The sequence below is a fragment of the Haemaphysalis longicornis genome, unplaced genomic scaffold (genome assembly GCF_048455015.1).
Source record: "Haemaphysalis longicornis isolate Haplotype H1 unplaced genomic scaffold, Haemaphysalis longicornis Haplotype H1 scaffold_7, whole genome shotgun sequence".
Taxonomy (NCBI): Eukaryota; Metazoa; Arthropoda; class Arachnida; order Ixodida; family Ixodidae; genus Haemaphysalis; species Haemaphysalis longicornis.
Genome location: NW_027526422.1, coordinates 13,914,686 through 13,937,254, shown reverse-complemented (window position 1 = coordinate 13,937,254; position 22,569 = coordinate 13,914,686). Strand labels below are relative to the sequence as shown.

Sequence of the window (22,569 nt, the reverse complement as noted above, 5' to 3'; positions counted from 1 at the left end):
GTAGTCACGGTACTAAACCACCGGGGCACTCGTTTTCCAACGCCTCACGATAGAACGTTTCATCGCCGTGGGCAAAAACGCGTACTAGAAGAACACACCGGGCACTCGCTTTCCAACGCCTCGCGCTAGAAGGCTTCGTGGTGCTTCGAAGACACGAGACGTTTACAACTAAGCTGTATACCTCTACCCCCCCCCCCCCCCCCCCCAACGGTTTCAGCTCCATGGGCAAAAACACTGGGGCGCCAAGAATACCATTATGCACTGCATGCTTGTTCCCTCCCCAGGTTTCACATTAGTGGAGATGGCCCGGGATTTTTGGGCTTCCTTTGACACGCGACATTTGTGACCCGGGCGTGATCCAGCCATGAGCAGAACCGACAACATCCATTCTCGTTCCGCCTCCAACCAATAGAACGTCGCCGCTATTCAACTGCTCTTCCCGGCATACTGGACTAAGTACACGTAAGTACGGTTCGCGCAAATCGTGGCGCAGTTTAATTTCTACCGCCTAACTTAGGAAACTTCCCGGTTCTACAGCGCAGTCACGTAAGTGCCTCCTCAGGTTGCTGAAGACCTCGCGGACCTTCTGAGCGTACGTATGGCTCACACAGCGTATCGAAGCCTCAAGTGCGACGTACTGGAGCGGACCACGTCGTCAACGCGCCCTCACACTTGCAGCAACCAGTAGTGACGGCGCACCCAAGTGCAGCCAAAGTGCAGACTCGGCGGCGGTCTCTGAAAAAGAGAAAGGTAGCTTCTGCGCACGAGCTAGGTGTTTACAAAAGGAGAGCACTTTCCCAAGGAGCGACAAGAGGAGCTCTCTAAAGCACCTGTTCCCCAGCAATGCACCGATTTTGCACAGATAGTCGAGAATAGTGCGGCAATATGGCTCCCAGCCAACTGGAGAACGGCAGCACTCGAGTAAGAACCGGGGTAGCGTCGGCAAACTTTTTTACTGGGCCCGAAAGAAAGCGGGGCCTACACAATCCTCAAGAATGTTGTTGCGCGACACGATATCACCTATGTTGTCTATGAAACGGGAAACTGCTCCAACAGTCGTGTGAAAAAATATCATTCGTGATGCAAAAAATTTGCGCAATTGGCATGGCAAGAGAATTTGTGCGCACGCTTGACAGCCACTGCTACGCGAACGTTCATGTAAAACGCTGTCGTTCTTGATATTTTAGCCACCGCTTCAAATCCCTGGGCGTAGGTACACGACTTCTTGCATAATACCGTCCGTTTCAAATAGATCTCGAACTGCAACGGCCGCAGCAAAATGATGAGCAACGTCCGAGAACAGTCATTTCTTTTGCAGTACGCAGCCAGAAGCGGCGAGGACCGGAGACGCCGAGCGGAACGCTCCTCGCTAGCAGACGACGCTCGCTCTCCTAGCGCAACTCGCAACCGCAGCGCCGCGGTGGCGAGAGACGCGGCCGGCCGCCTTCTCTCCATGGCCGCGGCTGGGAGATACGGAACTGAAGAAGTATCTAAAAACGTTGAGTGCAGCAGCAGAACAGCTTAGTAGTTTTTCCGCCTCACTAACGGCGCAATGATGGTGGACTTCCTCAGCCCTAAATTACTTGGCCGTCCCACCTAGCGATGCAGAATTACTATTTTTTAAACGTTTGACGGCATTTACTTTACGACTGGCTAAGTACTGCGAACGAGTCAGCATTCTGAATGGAGGAGCTTGTATGCCTCCGCTCGCAATGACGGCTCTCTTTGTAGGCGTACTTATCAGTGCATACTTCCAGTATCCTCTGATGTTGCGCAAACACGATGTTTTACGAAGCTCCTTGAAAAACAAATGGTTCTGACGGCATCCAAGGACTTATTACGAGTTTTGAATGCAAAGACAACAATGCTAAAGTAGCGAACGTATGTGTGCATTGTGGGCTCCGGAATGTGCCGCGTAGAGCCCCCTGCATTGCTGGTGACTGCAGCGGCACCGGGTGAGGCAGCGGCCGCAATCGAAGCTCGTAACAGATCTTTCTCATGCCGCTGAGTGTCAAATCGAACACCGCCCTCATCGTTTCCGATTGTCAAATGTGTATGTCGGAATTGTTGACAAACTTTCACTCACTTTAAAAACACAAGCGTGCCAAACTGCGTGGCTTTCGCATCCCCCAGGGGGAACACAAGAGCGAAAAAGGAAAAATATATTTTTCTACTTTAGGATCTACTAAAATGTCAAAAAGCAACAGAAATACCCTGCGGACAAGGATCATATGTGAACTGCGCAGCGATTTTCAATATATCTACGAACAACAGCGTCGAATAGGTTCAAACAACACGAAGAGAACAGTAAGAAAGACAGAGCGGACATTGAACAAGAAAAGCTACCAAATGGAGTCAGAGATTCCAGAACACGCTTTTAAGGTCTCTGACGACTCAAAATAAGTGGGGGAAAACAGAGGGTAGAGGGTGGGTGTACTGAGGCAAGGTAAAGAAGGTATAATTTTCAATGCTGCAGTGTGCCAAATGAAAAATAAAAGAAGGCAGCAAAAACTAAGAACAGCGGGAACCTCCTGTTTCAACAAATGTTACCAAATTTAGGGAAATACAAGAAGGGGGCGGATGTCTCCGATAAAATCGCTAAGAGCCTTGCAGATGTCTGCCGGAAAATTTCTTCGTGTGTCTCCTCGGCAGTCAACGGGAAGCGTTAACAAGAACGCCACCACCGAACTCGGAAGGCAGTTTTATGTTCCGCAACCAGCTTCCGTGATTCGCAGGCCAAGGTGGGAGACTCGACTGCGACGACAGGAGAAACAGGGGACGAATCGATGGGAAATGGGCGCTCTCTTTTCCTAACTCTCGTCGCTCGAGCGTAGTAAGTTTTAATAGAGAGCGAAAAATGGGACCTGAACTCGATTCGTGGGGTCATCCTTTTCCTATTTGCGCTGATAGTCGAAGGCTACTCTTGAACGGCTCTTCCACTTGACGAGTCAACGTTGGCAGTGCCTACTTCGGTAGAAAGTGCACTGTCTCCGGCTTTATGCGCTCGAGTCCGCTCTAAGATCAATAGATTCACGTCCGCAAGAGACTCAAACAAGACCTGAAAAAGTAAATTGAACCGCTTCCAATTCGCTGGGTGCGTCCCAAGCTCTGAGAAAATTTCGGTACAACAAGCGTCTTGAAGGAAGCATTAAGTCAGCGGCTGCTGCATTGATTGCCGCGGAGTTGACGAGGAGCATCTCACAAGACGACCGTGCACAAGCCAAGTGGGGTTTACTAGTGTTTAAAATGACTTGGTCGTGTATACTTTAGCTTCCAAAAACGTATCGATGATAGAACGCCGTCTGTGGGACCGCAGGAAGGAAACTAGCCCGCCGACGGGTGAGAAGAGCACCAAGTGCGCTAGATCAAATTCCTCCAGGATTTATGAAGGCTCTCAGGGTAGTTCTTAATTATCATGCTTCTCGCAGTTATCGATTCGGACCTTTCGCTTCATTTAATGGCGTCAGTGTTACCTTTCATTCGTAGAACACGTGCGTCACCGCAGGCGACCTCCAAATTTATCTATTGAGGAAAGTAAAGGCGGGATTTAGGTGATCAACCATATCAGAGGATCCAGTTCAGCAGTCTTGTATTACTCAATGATTGAATGAATAACAGAGGCTGCTGAATACAAAAGCTGAATATTAAAGACCCTTTATTCCGTTTACCTGCAAAGATTGCTTAAAACAGCCCAAGTGAGGGCGCGTTTCACTTCACAGATATCGAGGAAACATCTACGGAAGCACGGAAGGAGCGTAATGAAACGTTTCAATAGACATCAAAGTAAACGAGAATTGTAACGGCTAAGCTAAGCTGTCACCACTGCACACAAAAATGCCGTATCAGAATGTGCCAACAAGTAAAAGCAGCACTTCTGGAAAAGAGAGATGCGTCGTCTTAATGACCAAAAAAACAAAAACAAAAAGGAAACTGGGTACTCCTACATGGATACTCAAACAGAGGAAAGGTTTTCTCTCAAAAAAGAGCTTTCTTTTTTCGCTCGTCATTTCGCGGAAAGTTTGACATTTGTGTGGTTATTGGGTTCGGCAGCGTAGTAGCCTGCATTATTACAGACATCGTAAGGTGCCTTCTTCAGGTGTCTACTGTTCGTGTTACATTCACATTCCACGGGTATGTACCCGTTACAAGTTTTTGGCTTAAAACTAGAAATATGTACAATTGCCTGTGTTTTATGGCAGAAAAAATGGAGCGATTCCAATTGCAATACAAAACGCATCAATAAAAAAATAGACGATAATTACCTCCAACGCTCTTTTTACTGATCGCACATGGATGCATTTTTGTTCCTGCTTTCCTTTACGGACCACGAGATCTCTTGGCAAGACTGAGACCTTCGTCAAAAATAGCAGCAGCTTTGCTTTTGTGCCGACCAAAACTATGGCGGGGAAAACTAATCGTGTTTCTCTGGGCGAGCGGGAGTTTCGGTTAATCGTGTGCAAGTAATTGCATCATCGGGCGTTAAAGAACGTGTGAAGAGCTCTCAAGTCACCATAGGCTGTTACATTGCCATGATCGCGCATTGCAGACACGTTCTCTGCTTGGTGGATGTTTTCTGCGTCCCTTCTAGAAAAACACGCCGTGCAGTGGTCGAATGTCGCCATTTGACGCAGAGTATCGGATAGCAAGATCTGCATGGGGGAAGCGTTATTTGCTTCCGTGTCACGTATCCTCTTTGCAGCCCCTGCATGCCGCCGCCACTGGCGGTTATCTGCAGGAGGCAAACACGAAAAATAATGCCCTGATAAGTTTCGTATTTGCGGGTGCACGCGCCGGCATAGCATATGGTTTATTTCGTTCTCCTGAAGTAAAGCCATCCGCCCTATTCAGCGTAGCATCGATAGGAACTTGCTTTTCTGAAAGGATGGGAGACCGATGGCACCAAACGTCTCTCGCGAAAGCTTCCCTCAGGGAGTTCTGCGTTTTCCTTTGTGTTTTGCCCCCAAAAGCCCATAGAAGACCGCCGCCACAATCGACAGCTAGCTCTTCAATCTGTTGCCTGCTGCGCTATTTCCCTGCGCGTCAGGCATATGTTGCTCCAACTTTCCTGTCTGTTCTTTCATGGCCAAGAAGTGCCTGCTTTTAAGGGGACACTCCACGCGTAACATGGCCGCCCACAGTAATGGAGAGGTAGCAGGCACAAGCAGGTAAGGCACGAATAACTTCCGGGGAGCCATGGTGGCTGGCCTTCAAAAGCGGGTGCCAGAAATGAAAACTGGATGCTGTAAAGCAGACCTGTGCTCTCTCTCGCACTCATCAAAGAACTTGCCATAGCCCGTATCGACGCCTTCGGTAGCTCGAAACTGCAAATGGGCTGTGAAATTCTGCCAGCAAAACATCCACCCGCACGGGGAGTAAAGAGAGGCACAGAAACAGTCACCGCTCGTAAAGAAAAGCGAGAATGAACGACATTTCATGCTCCGGGCTCTTGGATCTTGAGACAGCACACGCGTGGCTGACGCGGAAATGCCCGTTGGCCAAAGGACGCCACCTAAAGGGCAGCCATCCACGGCACCCGTTCCCTAGCTGTCGAGGATTTATCTCAATCTCGGCAGTCGAGTGTCCGGCCACTTTATTCCGCCACTCCTGTCTCACGGCAAGAGCAAAGTTCCGTTTTACAGCTGCCACCTCCGGATGCCGGCACGAACGTGCGAGTGACGCGCTGGTTATAGGAAACGGGCGTCCGGCAGCAACCCATCAGATAAAGCTGCCTTGCAGTTTTATAGTCTCGAATTGCACTCGGCTATTACTCATTCCACAGCGAAGTGGACAAGCTCGCGAGTACAACTGAGCATGAGAGTGAGAAAGAGAGAGGAAAAACCGGGCCATCTCCACTAACGTGAAACCTGGGGAGGGGCGAAGCATGGAGTCTATGTGTATTCTTGGCGCCTTGGCGTTTTTGCTCACGGAGATGAAACCATTGGGGGTGGGGGTGCGGGTATACAGCTCTCCTGTAAAAGTATAGTGTCTTTAAAGCACGGAGCGTTCTAGCGCGAGGCGTTGGAAAACGCGTGCCCCGGTGTGTTCATTATGTACGCGTTATGTTCTAGCGCGAGACGTTGGAAAACGAGTCTCCCGGCGTTTTAGTACCGTGACTACATGAAACAATGGCGACGACCGGAGACGCCGACAGCCCGAGCCCCTAACCCTAAGGGGCTTCGCCCCTAAAACATTTATTTGGCTGCAAAGGTAGGAGGGGATCCTTAGTTCAGGAAGCCATGTGTTGACCCCCGCCGTCGTAGCCCGGTTTACAAGTTCTTGGTCCTCCAAGGCGACCGCTAGACAACAGTCTTTCCCACTGCTCTGGCGAACGGGCATTTGGAAGGTGTGGTACAACGGGGTGTTTCTTGCAGTCCACAATGGTATGGCGGAGCATAGCTATTTGATTACAGACTTTGCATACGGCTGCGTATTCTGTCGGGAACATTTAATGCATTTAGTGTAAGAAAGTGCGTGTTTGAATTTGTCTCAGTGTAATAATGTAATATACTCACTTTTGCTAAGGGATGTGTGATGGCTTGGGAGTGTCTGTCTTGTAGTCCTGTAATATTGTGCCGTTTCGGGATAGGACAGGCAAGGTGTGGGAGCTCCTGGATGCTCTGTAGCTCGGTGCGCCAGATCTCGAGACTGCTGATGGGCGAAATTGTTGTCCGTCAATGAGGAGTGGGAAGGGAGTGGGAGTGGGATGTTGACTTGGTGTTTTTGGTAATGTCTCTGGAGCTCCCGGAGTGCCGCGGGAAGCGCCCGTCCCGACATAAAACTTCGGCAAGCTGCTTGGGAGTCTGAGAGAAGGAGGAGGAGAAAAACGAACGAAAAGGCCGGAAACGCCGCTTTTAGGTTGAGCGCGAGGATGGCCCATACGTGGCATGCAGAATAATTTCTTTCTTTATTTGTAGGAGGACATCTTGGGCGCTTATGTTTCGGCGAAAGCCGGAAATCGTGTCCGGAATGTTCGAGGTGTTGCTGTAGACTTCCCAGTATAATTCGCTGTAATATCTTCTAATATCTGAAATGAAGTGGACCTCCGCCGTCTTACACGGGCTAGGTATCCTGCCGGTTCACCAAACTTGTTGAGGTGTATGAGCAAGGTTGCCAGTGCATCGTCCCCAAGGTTGGCTAGCATCATGTAAGTTATTTGATCCGTGCCAGGAGCGCTATGTTTCTTACACTCCACCAATGCTGCTTTGAGTTCATATGACTGAATGTCACGGTAGAGGTTCTCACTGGGATTTTCAGCGTAGGGAGAGGGGGGTGCGAAGACTTGCGTGTGTAGATAGTACTTGTTTTGTAGGTCTTGGATGAGTTGCTAGAATGTGCCGGGATATGCGTGAAGGGTACGGGCCATGTTTCTGTTTGGCTCCCCGTGGCATTTGATGGGGTTGATGAGGTGGCGGAGAAAGTGCCAGGTCTGGCGGGTGGTTAATGTACCTTGCAAACTGTCCTATATCTGGAGCCAATTCTCTTTGCTTTACAACTGCGCGCTTTATTCCGCCCGGTGAGTGAGAATGGTTGTGTTTTTGCGAATCGTGCGATTTTAACGCTGACGGCTGCACCTGCGGGTTAAGCTGTAGCGTGCCCCCCCACGTGTGGAGGAGTTTTGCATCCACACTAGGAGTCATGTATGCTAAGGCTATGGTTTCAGTTTGGGCCTTGACTTCATGAAGAATGGCATCTATCCAGGCTTCAAAGAGCTGAACGGGCTCACACGGGGTGTTGCAGAAGGCTTTCAACCACGCAGGCGAGCGCTTAAAACGAGGACAGACTAGATGGTGCAAGCGTACGCCGGTCGCACAGCGGAAAATCTTTGAGGATCCTTTCGAATTCAAGCAATGCAGACTCAAGTAGAAACAAGCTAACGAACGCGCACATGCGTACAATCAACGCTTCATATAAACGTGGAGCCTGCAGAGGTTTTGCCTCAGTACATGAAAAATAAATATCACCGCAAGGCTACAAATATTTGCTGTAAAGAACGTATCGGATGAATTGTAGCAATTATTGCCATCGTCTGGTTCGCATTTCCTGACTGGCGTCAATGTTCTTTTTTTTTTTTCGGCAGGATGCTTTAGCTGCCTCCGTCCCAATCCGCATTCTCGGATATTTGGAATCGTCAAAAAAGGGGGTTAAACCCGCACGGTGGGAGCCCAGAGGAGCTGCAGTATACCCCAATTCACAACCGCCCCTCTTCGAAAAGGAGCAGAGAGTGCATCCGCACTGTGTGCTCGCACCAAATAAAACCGCGCAACATTTCATCGCAGGAGGGGCAGTATGAATCCTGGAACTTTCGCACCGAAGCTTTGAGGTAATCACCCAAAACCGATTTCGAACTGACGGGCAGTAGTCTGGCTGACGTAAACGATTACGTCGTAAAGCTGTTTATGAAACAAGTTCTGGAGCCACTCGTCATGCCGGAGATCACTGAGACTTTCTCACAAGCGACCATCACCCTGGGAAGTGGAGCTCCTCGAGAGGAAATGACGTAATGCAACCGCTGAACGCCGTCAACGTTCAACTAAGGCGGACCATGACAGGCAGCGACGACTACCAAATCTCAGCCTCTTCTTGTAGCTTAGATCATGATTATTTACCCAACGATGCTTCGCTTCTCGTAGACAGCCAGCGTAGGGGTTTTTCGAGACCTCTTTGAAAGACTCGTTATCTGTGTTAAAACTGAAAGGGAACATCAGTCTCCTAGTACAACCACCTCGAAAAATGAGGGAGACGTTAACAACAACTCGAAGTGGGCTAGTGTGAGCGTTTCGTTGCTGACCTATAAAAGGAGCCTAATTTCGAGCAAGCGCTAGCCGCACTCTTAATCTGGTTCCATGTAAGTTCCAGTTAAACGGGGCGATCCACATATTTTTATCTGGATCCAAACGAAGAATAACTGGAACGAGAGATATAAGTGGATCTTATCTGGAACTGTCCATTTGTTTTCTTTAGGTTTGTGTTTATTATGTGGAACCGAATAAATGAGGGGATGCGCTGTCGGCCGTTCCAGTTACTGTTCCACTTATGTCCCAGTAAAAATTTTGGACAGTGCTTTTGTATATTTTTTGCTCGTGTCTTGTTCCACATAACTTGTGCGCTGCAGTGAAGTATGCACTGAATCGTGCAATAACTGGAACAATGAACCACATATATATTTGACGCGCTCTGGCGCACAAGCACACGCACAAGCACTTGCACGCACACGCCCAGACATAGATACAGACACGAACGCACACCCGCGCACCCACATATACACACACACACATGCATGCTGTCACACACGCACACACGCACGCACCACATAAAATTTAATTAACTTCGTCGATATCTATGGAACTGTCTTAGAGAAGTTTACTTATATAAGACGGCTTAGACGTATTTTTAGTGACGTTATTTGACAGAAAACAATATGTCCACTGCTATAACAACACCGTACAAAGCATGAAAGGTGCGAGAAAAGGGTATCTTAGCGAAAATAGAAATTTCACGAACCCCTTTCAGGTTGTCTGCGGCGCTCAGACCGCTTTAGTGAATATCGTCTTTTGCTAATTACAGACGCGCAGTACGTCTGAAATCACCAATGACTTGAATTTCAGAAGGACCAGATGTCCCCAGGTTCTCCTTCTGCGTTTGGGATAGAGCCGTGGTAGTGCTGAAGAATTCATTGGGCTTTTGTGGATACCTCATAAAGAAATATATATAGTTGTTGAGACTATTGCAAGTTCTGCATTTGGTTCACAAAGCGTCGCAGAAACATTGTTTTTTGCTCAATGCTCAGCCATCAGCTCGCTGTGTTGTAGTACGTGCACAATTTTAAGTGCTTTACAGGAACGTATGAATGGCTACAATCTGCTGTAAAATAGGTACTTAGTCCACTTTATTTATGCCCTGATGCGGTATATACATAGTGTTAACCGACTGTGCCGCATTTTACACTGCACGCAGCATGTCACGAATGCAGTTATATATGCTTGGATGTTCGTTAGCATTGTTCGTCTCGTGCATGCTATTAAGGGTGACTCACCTGATCCAATTCATATGGGACTCACTAATTCATGACGCAAATTCATGAGACTTACAATTCAAAAGCACCATGTACCGATACAAGAAGTTTTACAAATTCACAGAAATGACGCTAACGACCTGGTTTGCTTCTTCTAGAAATACAGTAGACCCACGTTTAGACGAACTTGGTTAAAACGAACACTGATTAAGAACCACAACATTTTTCTCTTGTAACGTCCACAATGCAATACACCTCCGCTTGAGACGAATTTCGGATAATACGCATACATTTTAAGTGTGAATACACTTTATAAGCGACCCCAAACCATCCACCGCCGGCGGCGGCGTCCGCAGTGCTCCTCTATAAAGAAACAGCATCCGGCGCGAGGTTTCGATCCGCGGACTTTGCGGCCGCAGCGCGACGCTCTACCGATCAAGCCACGGACGCGACGGTGATATCAGTGTTGACGCGCCTTATATCTTTAACGCATTCAAACTACGTCGTGAGCGGCGTGCGTTGGCGACTCAGCGGCGTTATAGCGGCTTGATAACTGCGTGGTGTACACGTGATACTACAAACCCGATGGAAGAGATGGAAGAGAAAGGCGGCGAGGCGGTGGGCTGCGGGGGCCGAGCGCAAGCACCGCAAGCGGGCCGACAACCGTGCATTCACACTTTCACATTCTCCCCCTCGGGGAAGTGCGGGGGAATTTTTTACGGTCCGTTCGGGTTCGTCTTAACGGGAGTCTGCTGTATATCATTTCTTCGCAGAGATAAAAAAAAACAAGAAACGCATTTTGGTTTATCCAGTCTTCACTGGAAGGTGCTAGCGGTCTCACCATGCGAGAGTTTTATTTCTTTGTTTCAGTAGAGAAGCGACATATATCTAAAATATGCAAACTAGGCCGTTGTGAATATCGGTATGTATTTGTAAAACTATTCGTATTGGTGCACGATGGTTTTTAAGTCCGTTGGTCATGACGTAGTAAGTCCGATAGGAATGCTAACATGTGAGTCCCTTTTAATTTCCACAAGCAAAAACAAGAGCCTCTTTGCAAAGAGCGGTTGACTGGGTGAACGGAACTAAACCTAGATATACCACGTGATACCTGCATTATTTTGTATGTATTAATGCTGAAATGACATTGTAATTCCTAATTATGCTGTGCAGTAACGGCAAAAATACGCAGAGTTAACTTGCTGTTGTTGTGTCTTGTCATAGTAATTGAAGTTCATTGAATGACCCGCCTTCTCCAGCTGCTTCCCCAGTTGCTGTTTTCCTGTAGTATTGGTGTTCAGGAGGGAAAAGGGCTGGGAAACGGTCCGATGTATTATTACTTACTAATTAGCTGTAAGTAGCTTTATATAACGTGGGTATCTAAGAGCGTCGCAGTATATTTTATTGACTACGGAAAGGCTTGTTGTCAAGAAAAGCAGTAAATGAAGCCACGCCCTTTTGCATTCATTGTAAACAGTAAGGGAGAAATTGTCATCCAAAGTTAAGCTCGGATATCGCACGCACTCACGACCCTCCGCGAAAAACAACTTTAGCCAGTACTAACGCGCTAACGCGGCTATTATCTGAGCTTTGTTTCGGCCTCAGCGGGCGTAAACGTCCGCTTAGACGCATACGCCCGTTTTCCGAATCCAATAAAAGCCATCACGTGTGCCGAGTTTGTATGAGTTCTTATGCGGGCGCATCGCCAAAGCCTCCGCGAGAACGAAAGTACGCCGAAGCCATGAGGAAAAGACCGCCACTCCAGTAGCGCATTCAATGCGCATGCGTCAGCAGCAGCACGGCAGAGCTGTTTTTGCGTTGATTCACGGTACAGTGGGGCTGCAACGGGTACGATGACGACGGATGAAAATCGGGACTGCGTCAACACTTTAAACGACAGCAGCGTTCCCATCTTCCAGGATTCCCTCCGCTAATTTTACGGTCTTCCGCATGCAGCGCCACCAGTGGCACTCCCAAGCGGGTTTCTCAATTGCTCGCGCGATGCGCCTGATATTTACTAAAGAAATTCTCGGTCACGCTGGCGAGAACCGTTAGCGCCGTTAGCAGTTTAAATTGGGTTGATTGCGGCGTGCAACTGCGAATTTTTTCATATCCCTGGGCTGTATTTCCTGCTCGACGATGTGGAGTTTTGCCAGGAGGCGCAAAAAAGGTCAGTGCTGCTTATTTATGTGCTGGTAACGGTTGTTGTTCAGTGACATCCTTGTTAACTGCGTCCAATAAACATACCGCGTCTATGCCCGTTGTTCGTGTGTCGTTCATGCTTGTGGTCGCGGCGTGTAACATTTTGTGTTGGAGAAACGTTTGCAGCCGTAATTTACCACAACTCCCGTGTTCGTGGGTCAGAGTCGGCTGGAAATTTCTGACTGCGTACGTCAGAAGTTCCTGGTTTGCGCGTTTCTTGAGTGGATGTTCCCTTACTGTGTGGCTTTGCTTAGTTGTATATTGACGGTAGCTGTGTATGTCTGCGGTAGCGAATCTTCTCGGGTTAGTCGCTCGCGATAATCGCGCGTGCACACGTGTACAACTTCCAAGCAAGTTTGTCGGAGCGTCCGTCCTTAGATTTATTGGTATTTTTAAAACTTGCGTGGTGATTGCGGCGTTGTGTTAGTCTGATGAGTAGAATGCCATTTACTGTGCTTACCAGACCGGTAGTCGGGAGACGCTATTTCGAGTTGTGTTGATGTGCTTTCAAGGCGTCAGCTTACGTTTATCTGTGCAGTGTGTTATGCAGTTCCATGTTTCTTCCAATTCCTTTGACCAATTGAGATGATCTATTTTACATTGCCTGAAGTGTAGAGAAATGGAAGGGACAGTGGTTGTCTTAGCAGTACCGCAGTAACAAGCGTTTCTTTTGTAGGGGGGAAGAAATATGTGGAAACACGCAGCGGGTATATAGAAAGTGTGCTGCCGTTTCTATGCTGTTAATGTCAGTGGTAACTTGAGACTTCAGGATAATTATCCAATATCCATAATTAGTGGTTGCTACTTCAGGAACCGCGTTAGAAATAAGCCACTCTTGCATTTTTATGCCGTCAATGTCGGTGGCAACCCGAGAGTCGAAATAATTTCCGACAACGCTCCGGTGATAAGTTCTTGCATCACTATGTGCACCCAACATTAACCCATTTCTGTGCTTCCTTGAACTTAGAAAATATACTGGGAAAGCAGATTGCTACATTCTGTATTCGATCTGTGTAACCTGTCCAGATGCAGACTATGGCTGACTGTGGAGAAATTTGTCTCTACACTGGTAGTTTGCGACAATTGTTTTCCTTTGTCTGAAGAACAGAAATTAAAACGAATTATTTCCATTCCTTACATATACCTGTGAAATCATGGCTGTGGCATTCACTGTGGCTGAAGACATCTTCGGCACGCCGAGGCGTCGTCGTGACAAGTGTGCAGATTGTGAATGCATTGTGGAAGTCATAAAGCAACGAAAGAGTGCCTCTTGAGTGTTGCGTATTATACAGACGTTCACCACTCCGCATGGAGCAATGACAGGTGAGCCTAAAAATGTTCAAATATTTTTATATTTAAAATTGTTTCGCCTGAAAACGTTACCAGGGCTCGTGATGCAAAATAAATTTTAGCACAACTAATCAGGCCTTGTACGAGATCTTGTAGTACTCCCTTCTTAGAGGGAAGCGTAAATTTATGCTTCGATATTTTTATACTGTTTTTATTTATAGGAAATAGGGCGGACCGGGACTTAAAACAATGGAACAAGGAATGCATACTGCCATTTTCCTGGTTCTTGAAGGCGTGTGTTCACCGTTCTTGAAGTCGTGTGTTCACAAAAAGGAAACACGTGAAAGCCGTTGTACGGGATGAAATCATTGCATTCTACAAGTAAGTACGCACTCCCAGTTCTGGAACTTTGATGGTCCCTTTTTAGGTAGTTGCATTATACGTAATGGCTTCGGAACACCATTTCAGTGACAACTTGACCTGTAGGTGAAAACAACAGTAAGAGCTTTTGGGAACACGTTGGCAAAACTTTCCTGGAAAATCACTCCGAGGAGGCCCTGCCAGGAACGCCTGCATCTTAATTTTAGTTGGGTAAGTTGGCATTTTATTTTTGTGGGACTCAATTTATGGTAGTGTTTATTGAAGCTGGCATTTTATTTTTGCGGGACTGAATTTGTGGTAGTTTTCTTTGTAGCAAAATCTTACTGTTAAGAATAAATCGTGAACTCCAAATTGGGAAATACCTTCACATTCAGCCTGTTTCGGATGCTGCAACATGTGGACAAAAAGGCTATTATTTTGCATTCAAGTTTTGCAAACATTTTGCTTTCACATTGAGAGTTGCTGCTGTGATAATACGGCGCCACGGCCACGCCCAATGCGGTTGCTTTCCAAAATTAGAGAACTGCCATTGACAGTCTGTGCTAATATTTTTTGTACATTGTTAGCAGCATTCCCAGAAAAGAAACCAAGAAATCGCTGATATTTCAATCTATTACTGTGCTATAAAAGGGGTATCCTAAGCAACGCACTCATTTAAAGCCATCGTCTAACAAAATTTCTTGTTCCTTCCTTAAAGGTACATGACGTGGCCCAGTTATTCTCGACGTCCAGTTATTTTGAGAGAAGAGAATGGCAGCGTAAATATTGTCTGCAAGAAACACGTCATGGATTTTCCGCCTGCATTGTCGCATCAAGATGTGGTCATCCTCCTCGCCGTATATTTCATCTTAATCTCCGGAAACTTATGCGACTTTGGAGAGTTCTTGGGACTTTTGCAGAGAGTTCTTGGCCATTTAACAGTGGCCTGGTGTCATTTAAGTTTAAAGCTCTGTTGAAAGACTTGATGTGGTCACTCTACTTGGGGTTTTAAATTATTGTTAGACGTTTAAGCCTATTCGGAAAGATATGTCGTGGTTCAAATGATTGGTAGGTGCAAGCGGCATGTCAACTGCCAAAGTGAAGTCGTGCTTTCCTTTGCAATTTTTCATTATTGGCACAAAGCGCAGGCTGCCTTTGCCGCTGCTCTGTTACTCTGTTAATGTAGCTAATGGCACTGCACTGTAACGTTTTTATTATTCAAGTGCAGCTCGAAATTTTTTCCATGGCAGTGCTGCTGTTGATGGATGCAAACGTGAGAGTAATTATTTACACAGACGGTTTGGGGTTTTATTAATCAATTTTTGTACTGTATCTTAGCTGACACCTAAGCCCTAGAAGAATGCGAAATATACGTATTTGGCTTGAATAAGTTGTTTACTTTGGACAAAGTTGCATTTCTCGCTTGTTAGAGGCAGTGCTTTGGTCACAAGCATACTGTCGTCATGATAGTAGGGTTTGTATAGCACGCAACTGAATTTTACCTCAGATAAATGTTTCGGCTGGAAAAATGCTTCCAAGTTCGCTTGGTAAAATTGGTCACCTGTATGTTTCAACGCTACCTGGCTTGGTTATTTGGGATGTCTGAATTGTTCTTGAGGGAACTAATAACGTCTTTAGAGTTAGGCTGCTTGATAAATTTTAAAATGCGTAACATGCTCCGAGCTATCTGGTTTGTAAAATTTTGTAAGATTCACACTGGGTGCTATGAGCTTTTTTTTGGATAAGTTATTTTAAATAGCTACAAATTGTCGGGGAAATAACGCGGCTTCAGTGAAAGGCTTTTTCAGGGCGCGTATATAGTCGGTTTTGGCTACAGTTAGCTTAATATTCCAGTTAGCTTGATATTGATATATGGTGTATGTTTTAGTTGTGCAATAGTGCCACATGCTTCCGGTAATTTTTTCTGTGCAAATGTTAAATTGTTAGTATTGGCTCCGGTGTTCTTTTCCTACATTCTTGCAGGTCTTGTGATAATCCAACCGTGTATGGCTTGTATTTTTGGCTTTTCCCTACAATTTAATAGCAAACTGCATTTTTTGGAACCGGGATGCGTAAACATGGTATGGCAAGCGCTGTGGGTACTTCCGCATTTGCGGTACCTGATTTCATGTCATAAAACAGCATATTTTATGCTCACTGTTGTGTAATGCTTTTTGAGTTACTGCGAGGATAGATGTAAAAGTCTGTTTGTGACGCGGTTGCGCTTAAAGCCATCTTTATTACCCACGTGTTTTTAGCAAAAAAGAATGGTAAATATTAGCAAAAATAGGAAAATGCCACTTAGATCGTTTTGGCCACTTGATATCGTTTTGGTATTTGATCCTGTACGCTGGTCATTTTCTGCCCAAGTGGAAACAGTTATGTCTCCGTATCTCAAATGTACGCAATACTACGAGCGAATAAAATTTCCTTAGTGTTTTTAAAAGCATTGTATCAGTGCTAATAGTTGGTTTGGTGTGTATTTTAATGCGAGTCTTGTTTCTTTTACATGCAGCCAAAACCCAGAACAGGATTCGGCAGATGAAGCCAAAGTCTCTGTGTGCCGCTCCAGGTATCTCAGACCAACTTTTATATAGAACTGTGCTCCGATAGGCAACTGTTGGGAACTGTCAGGGACCACACTGCTGCGGCGGTTTCTGTTTCCCAATTGTTGGTATCACTGTGGGCCATATGTCAAGGCTGCGTTAGAATGGTGCTTGCGGTTTCCTTCTGATACCAATGCATCCGCCAGCCTGGCAAATGACCTCAGTTTATACCAACAGGAAAGCAGACATGTTGGAAAAGTGGAGTCCCATAGACAGCTTCTCAACGTCTATCGGAACACCGTTTTATATAAACAGCTGGTCTGAAGGTACCTGGAACGGCGCACCGGATAAATCCATAATCATTTTACGTGGATCAGTGTTCCAGTAACTTACACTACCAGTTTATTTGGAACAGTGATCCGTATATTTTTATTTGGAACGCCGATCCAGATAATATAGCTGCAAAAATATGTGGTGCACTGTTCCACTTACATTTCCAGGATATGTGGAACACGGTTCCAAATATATAAGTGGAACTTTTTTGCAAAAAAGTTCCAGTTACTAAGTGGATCTTATGTGGATCCAGATTAAGAGTGCGCTTAACGATACACGCGAGATGTTGTGCGCAAAGTAAGGGCTTCCGCTAATTCGCCTGGCCTCAGTGTCTCTTGTCGTTCCTTATAAAAGTAGAGTAGCCCCTTCATTGCCTCCACCGACCTGTTTTACTAAGGTGTCAATCGACCAAATGCGGCCGCTTTTACGAGACGGGTGGACCAAAATGTTCGCGGGGTAAGCATGAGTATAGGCTGCAAGAAAGCAGAAACAAACAAAAAAAGTCGGGTTGCTGCACACTTTTTGAGTGCAGAGCCCTTTAGGTTCCCACCTTATTGTTGTAGCTCGTTCGCTGTCACGCTGTCTTGAAAGGATAAATTTATTATCAAAATTTCCTGGTATCCCCCCTACCACCCCCCCCCCCCCCACCACCCATGTGTTCCTGGTAAAGATTAGTTTTGTAGCTGCTCTCAACCGGGTGGGGGGGGGGGGGGGGGAGGAAGTGACGTCATCCGATGTGCTAGCGCATGCATCAGGACCCTACATTTATCGCCAGAGAAGCCGAGTGCAAGCGCAAGCCCGCCGAGACTACTAGGAACACTTAACACCCTCCACCATCAGCATGTGTACTGCATTACAACAGCTATGCTGGACGTCAACTTTTGCAGGGCGGGATGGCGTCTATTTTTCTGTTTTTTTTTCTTTTTTGCTCATCTGGGGAACGTGAGCGTGAGTGCCTAGTTTTGTATTGGTTCCGCATCTTTTAGAGGCCTAGGGCAATACCAATCCGCCGTGCAACTTTAATGAAACGTACACTTGTATCTTCGCCTATCTGAGGCTGCCTTTGCGCTAAAGAATGTTATCATGTAGAAGCCACACCTAAAATACTAGTAGATTTGAAAGGGGAAGCAAGAACGCCCGCGTGTTTAAGATTTCGGCGAACGTTAAAGATCCTTAGGTGGTCAAAATTAATATGGAGCCCTCCACTACGGCGCGCTCATCGCCCGCGTTACGTCGGCGCGTTAAACCCTACAATCAATCAATCAGATTTGAAAGGTCTTGCGTATATGGACTTCTTCTTGAAGAATTTATTCTGTACAAAATGCTTTTAGCAAAGTATTCAAATTGCTTCGAAAAAGAGACGAGAAAAACTAAACGGCAAGAAATCTACGAGTTTCCATTGTCGACAGCTTCGCCTATAAAAGTAGGAGGGTGCACCGACACCACACGGAGTCTGATCATGTTAAATGGCTCTGAAAAAGGAAAAACGAAGAAAATGGGGGCAATAAGGGTAAATAAGAAGAGAGCGGCACAAACACAGCGTCCCGAAGTTTTCTGTATTTAGGATCTTCGTTTAAATTCGTGTTTCTCTTACAGTCGTTTACTTGCTTATTCTCTTCATCCTGCATTTTTTGTTGCCGCCCCCGCACCTGCTGTAGCGCCATCTATACACACGCGACGGACGTTCTAGCGTATTTTTTCCTTGCTCTTCGAGCACCGGTGCTGTAGATGCAGCGATGAAATGACGCAACCGGCAGAAAGAAAGCCTTATGATGTTCGCGGGCTTTGCTCTAGAGCTCGAAACGGTCTACGCGCTGCACGCCGCACTTTCTTCATGCAACGATGCACTACCGCGTCGCGAGGAGGAGTCGCCTAATCCCCTCTTACCCGCAGTTCACACTCAGCGGTAAGGTGGGCCATTAATAAAGGCTACGAGACTCTGCGTGCCGGCCCCTCTGCCAGGATCGTCGGAGGCGGCTTTTCGTTTTTGCAGCACGCCTTCAGCTATTACTCCGTCGACACGTCGCAGTAGAGCTTCCATTAGGGTGGCACTAAAGCAGCAGACGTCGCAGTAGCGTATCCCCAGCGCTGCCGATGCATCCGCTTGTAGTGTGCAATGCTCATCTTTTATGAGCAGGCCAAACTAATCACGACACATATTTCATGCGTTGGCGCGCTCCTTCCCGGAACGGCCTCCTGGTAGCGGTGCTACGTGAGCGGTGAGCTCCTGTTCGCGCGTCGTACGGCGATGGTTCGAATGAAGAGAAAAAGCGAGCACAGCGTGGGAAAATTGGGTCTAATGGCGAGCTGCACTTTGCGCTATTCGTACGCTTTAATGGGTAGGCATTGTTTGTTGTTTGTCGAGTACTCTGACCATGAAGAATGCACTGCCTTGTGGCCATGCGAAAATGTGTAAATGTAGAGTATTTATCCACTGAACTTTTAAAAAAAGACAAAATGTAAGATATAAATGTAAACTAACGAAACACCAAGGGTCGATCTAACCTACCACCCTCACGCCATTAAAAAACAGAAAAAAGTTGCGGATACCACAGACAGGTGGCATCAACGTAAGACAAAGCTTTACACTTGTGCTTGGAACAAAAAAAAAGTAACGCCGACCAGTCCAAACAAAAAAGTACTGACGTTTGAGACCACATCTAACACAGTCAATCGTAACGACGGAGATCTAAACCCGATCTACGCACGCTCTTTGCAGCGATTACTCAAGCACACTTAAACGACCCACTTCTGGTAAAGCATTCATTGTGAACAAGGGTTCCTTGCTGGAAGCCTCAACGTCAGTACGTTTTTGTTTGGACTGGTCCGCGTCTTTTAATGTACCCTCCCTGCCAGACGGGATTCCGTCATGCTTTCGACTACACTTGTGCTTGTACACTGACATCATCCCCTGCATGTTTTTACTATGGACGTAGATTTCTTCGTCATCTGGGACGTCGCACTAAGGGGCCGTACCCATGTGGTCCACATCGACCGTCACGTATACCATTCGCGCTGTGCACAGCGGAGGCGCTCATGCTAGCCAGCCCGCTGTTCACACGCCACCAGATACACGCGCAGAGAACGTGATACGCGCATTAGCTTGGGAATCCCCGCTGCCGGTCCGTTCAAACTGCGCCGGCAGGATGCTCGGAGGACAGCGTCACCTAGTGTTACAACCCCGGGCGCCCACCTTGTTGCCTTTTCGGCACTCGGGCCGGTGCGCGGAGGCCAGCGTTATCTGGCGTAAGATAAAACCCAGCGGCGCACCTTGCCAGAAAGCAGCAGCAGCAGCCCCCCGGAACACCGGAACGAGGGCCAGAGAAAGCTGCGCTTTAAAAAAACGTGTACAGAAAAATGGAAATCTCCACATTATTTTCAACCACCTGCGGATGAAATCTTGACGCAGGGACGTTTAGAACAAAGCTTTCTATGCTTCACTGATGGCGGTCGATGTCGTGCAAAGACGCTCTGCAGGAAAGCCAGCTTTACACATAGGGTTTCACAAAATGATCTTGATGATGATAATGAAGGCACATCAAGCACCTCAAGAAAAAAAAAACGCTTCCACCGATCATAATAAAAGCTGTGTTTCTCGAGTTATGAAGGCGATGTCTATCCGATTGAGTCATTCCGACACGGTCGAAGCAGTTTAGATTTTAGACTTTGACTTTGACTCCGCTTGCATGAAAGAAAGATTGGCGTTTTATTTAACCATCTTTCTTTAAGAAGGGGGCTTGGATTTTTGTTTTTCGCCTCCATCAGAAAAGTGCCTTCTGTGGCCGCAATCGAACCCCTCGCGTCCTTGGGCTGAGCATTCCAACTAAAGGACGTGATTGGAAGCGGGCTTGGATTCCTTGCTCAGAAAACGTCTGGAGGTTTAGCAAGCGCTGATAACTAATGTGAACGTTTATAACTTGTTATTCCATGTGGTTTTTACAGAAACGCGTTTAGTCTACCATGCCATTCGAATCCAACAGCGTATTCGAAATAAACAAAAACAAAGGAATGCAACACAAACATGTTACCTCAATGATTGAAGAGAAAAACATGCGATTAACTAAAAAAGAACACAAATTTTGCCGTCGCGTGTGCATTTAAGGTGCAAACGCAAAAAAGGAAGTGCAATTTTATTCAAGCGTGCTTTACTCCTGCGCTATTCGATCGCTTGGCACCACGAAGGCGATGATCGCGTCTTGAGCCTGGTCCTTCACCCATTAAACACCTTTTGAGTTGCTCCCTATGCGGAAAAAAATCGACCGTATTGAAACTGAGTCCGCAACCCTCTTCGATTTGCCGTTTAAGCTCATTTACCGAATGGCTTTCAGTGCTTCGAAACAAAGGCTAAGGGCACAAAAGTGAGCCCTGACGCACCATTATTAATCCCTTCTCGCTCTTTTACATCTCTTTAAGAGTGCTGCTCAGCAAACTCGAGGCCGCGTTCCGCAAACAATGCGAAAACTTTGTAAAGAGGCTCGCGCGCTCTCATTTCGTGGGCGTCAGCGGCCACCTCCAATTTGCCGCCTGATGCCGTTTAAAAAGGCGGGGCCGACTCCGCCACGAAGCAGAGACACCACTGAGCGATAGCGCTCTCTTTACGCACGCCTGGACGACTGGCCCCAGTACTGATAAATGTGTGCCCACGGCCGCGCTGAAGGAGCGGCGGGCGCGCTCTTTATGAAAGTGCGCGCTCGCCGCTCCTCCGGTCCGGCCGTGGTGTGCCGAAGCGCTTTTGCCGGCTTTTGCCAAATCATGTGCCGGTACATGCGCCTCATCTCGCCCGCCCTTTGACGAGGTTATCGCCTCTCCGCCCCAAAACCACTATCTTCCCACGCATGGCTTAAAATATTTTTGCCTTTTAGTTGAATTTACATTCATCCTTCCCCGTGTTGTTACGAGCAACGCTTTAATATGAGGTTCTCCTGTGAACCTCCACAAGCTGCGACATACTTCTTCATCGTGCTGCATTCCGATGATTTGCATTTGATGGCCAGATCACGTAAATGTGCCTGGCCGCGACGTTCTCATGACCGGTCACTCGTGAGACCTCTCTGTCGAAATCCCAAAGGAAGAGTCGATTCTGACCGCACGTGGCCTGGCGATGCACAGCATTTCGAGAGGGTAGGCTTATCATCACCATCAAAATTATTACCTCATATTTAGGTCCACTGCAAGATGAAGGCTTTTCCCCGGCTCATTCAGTACATATTGTTTGAAAGTTGTGTAGATTACTCGTTGGAATCTTTGTCCTAAGCACTAATATGCATGACTCGGTCAAACTATTCACCTCAGTATACAGGAAAATCAGAACACCTAAAAAGCAGCGCTGAAATTTCGCATTTGGGAGTTCTATTACCGTCGGTGAATTTCTTATACTAAAAATTACAAAGACATGCTTATATTGTCCCGGCAAGCTCGCACGAGAATGTAAATATTTGTTGGGTGCTACGAAATGCATTTTATGTGTTAAACAAGCAAAAGAACATCTGTTTCCCTGGAGATATATGACAGCTCACTCGAGCTGCCGACGTCCGCTGTCCGTCCCAGAAGCGCGTGCCCCGCAAGAGCAATCTCGGCGTGCAAGGCGTAGGCGGCTACGACGCGAAGGGCTGCTTCCTCACAACGACCCCTCGTTACCTTCGCCAGCTGGGCAGACATTTATAATGTCTCCACGACGGACCCGTCAAATTGCAGTGAGGGCGTAGTTCGGTGCAGTGTGGAGCATAGTGGAAAGTGCTACGTGGGCGTGTTGAATGTTTATGAAATCGCGTAGGCTAGCCACTTTTGTTGATTTAGGGCGCAGCCCTTTGTCGCCCGTCTCTGGGC

The 22,569-nt window shown here is 47.1% G+C and overlaps 1 long non-coding RNA gene across 1 annotated transcript; it reads left to right on the top strand.

The window, feature by feature from the left end:
* The first annotated feature begins 11,927 nt into the window (after positions 1–11,927).
* On the top strand, positions 11,928–16,672 carry LOC144144565 (uncharacterized). Its single transcript, XR_013317272.1, has 5 exons — positions 11,928–12,182; positions 13,397–13,537; positions 13,726–13,885; positions 13,973–14,095; positions 14,583–16,672. It is a non-coding gene; the product is annotated as an uncharacterized LOC144144565 (long non-coding RNA).
* The last annotated feature ends 5,897 nt before the right edge of the window (positions 16,673–22,569 follow it).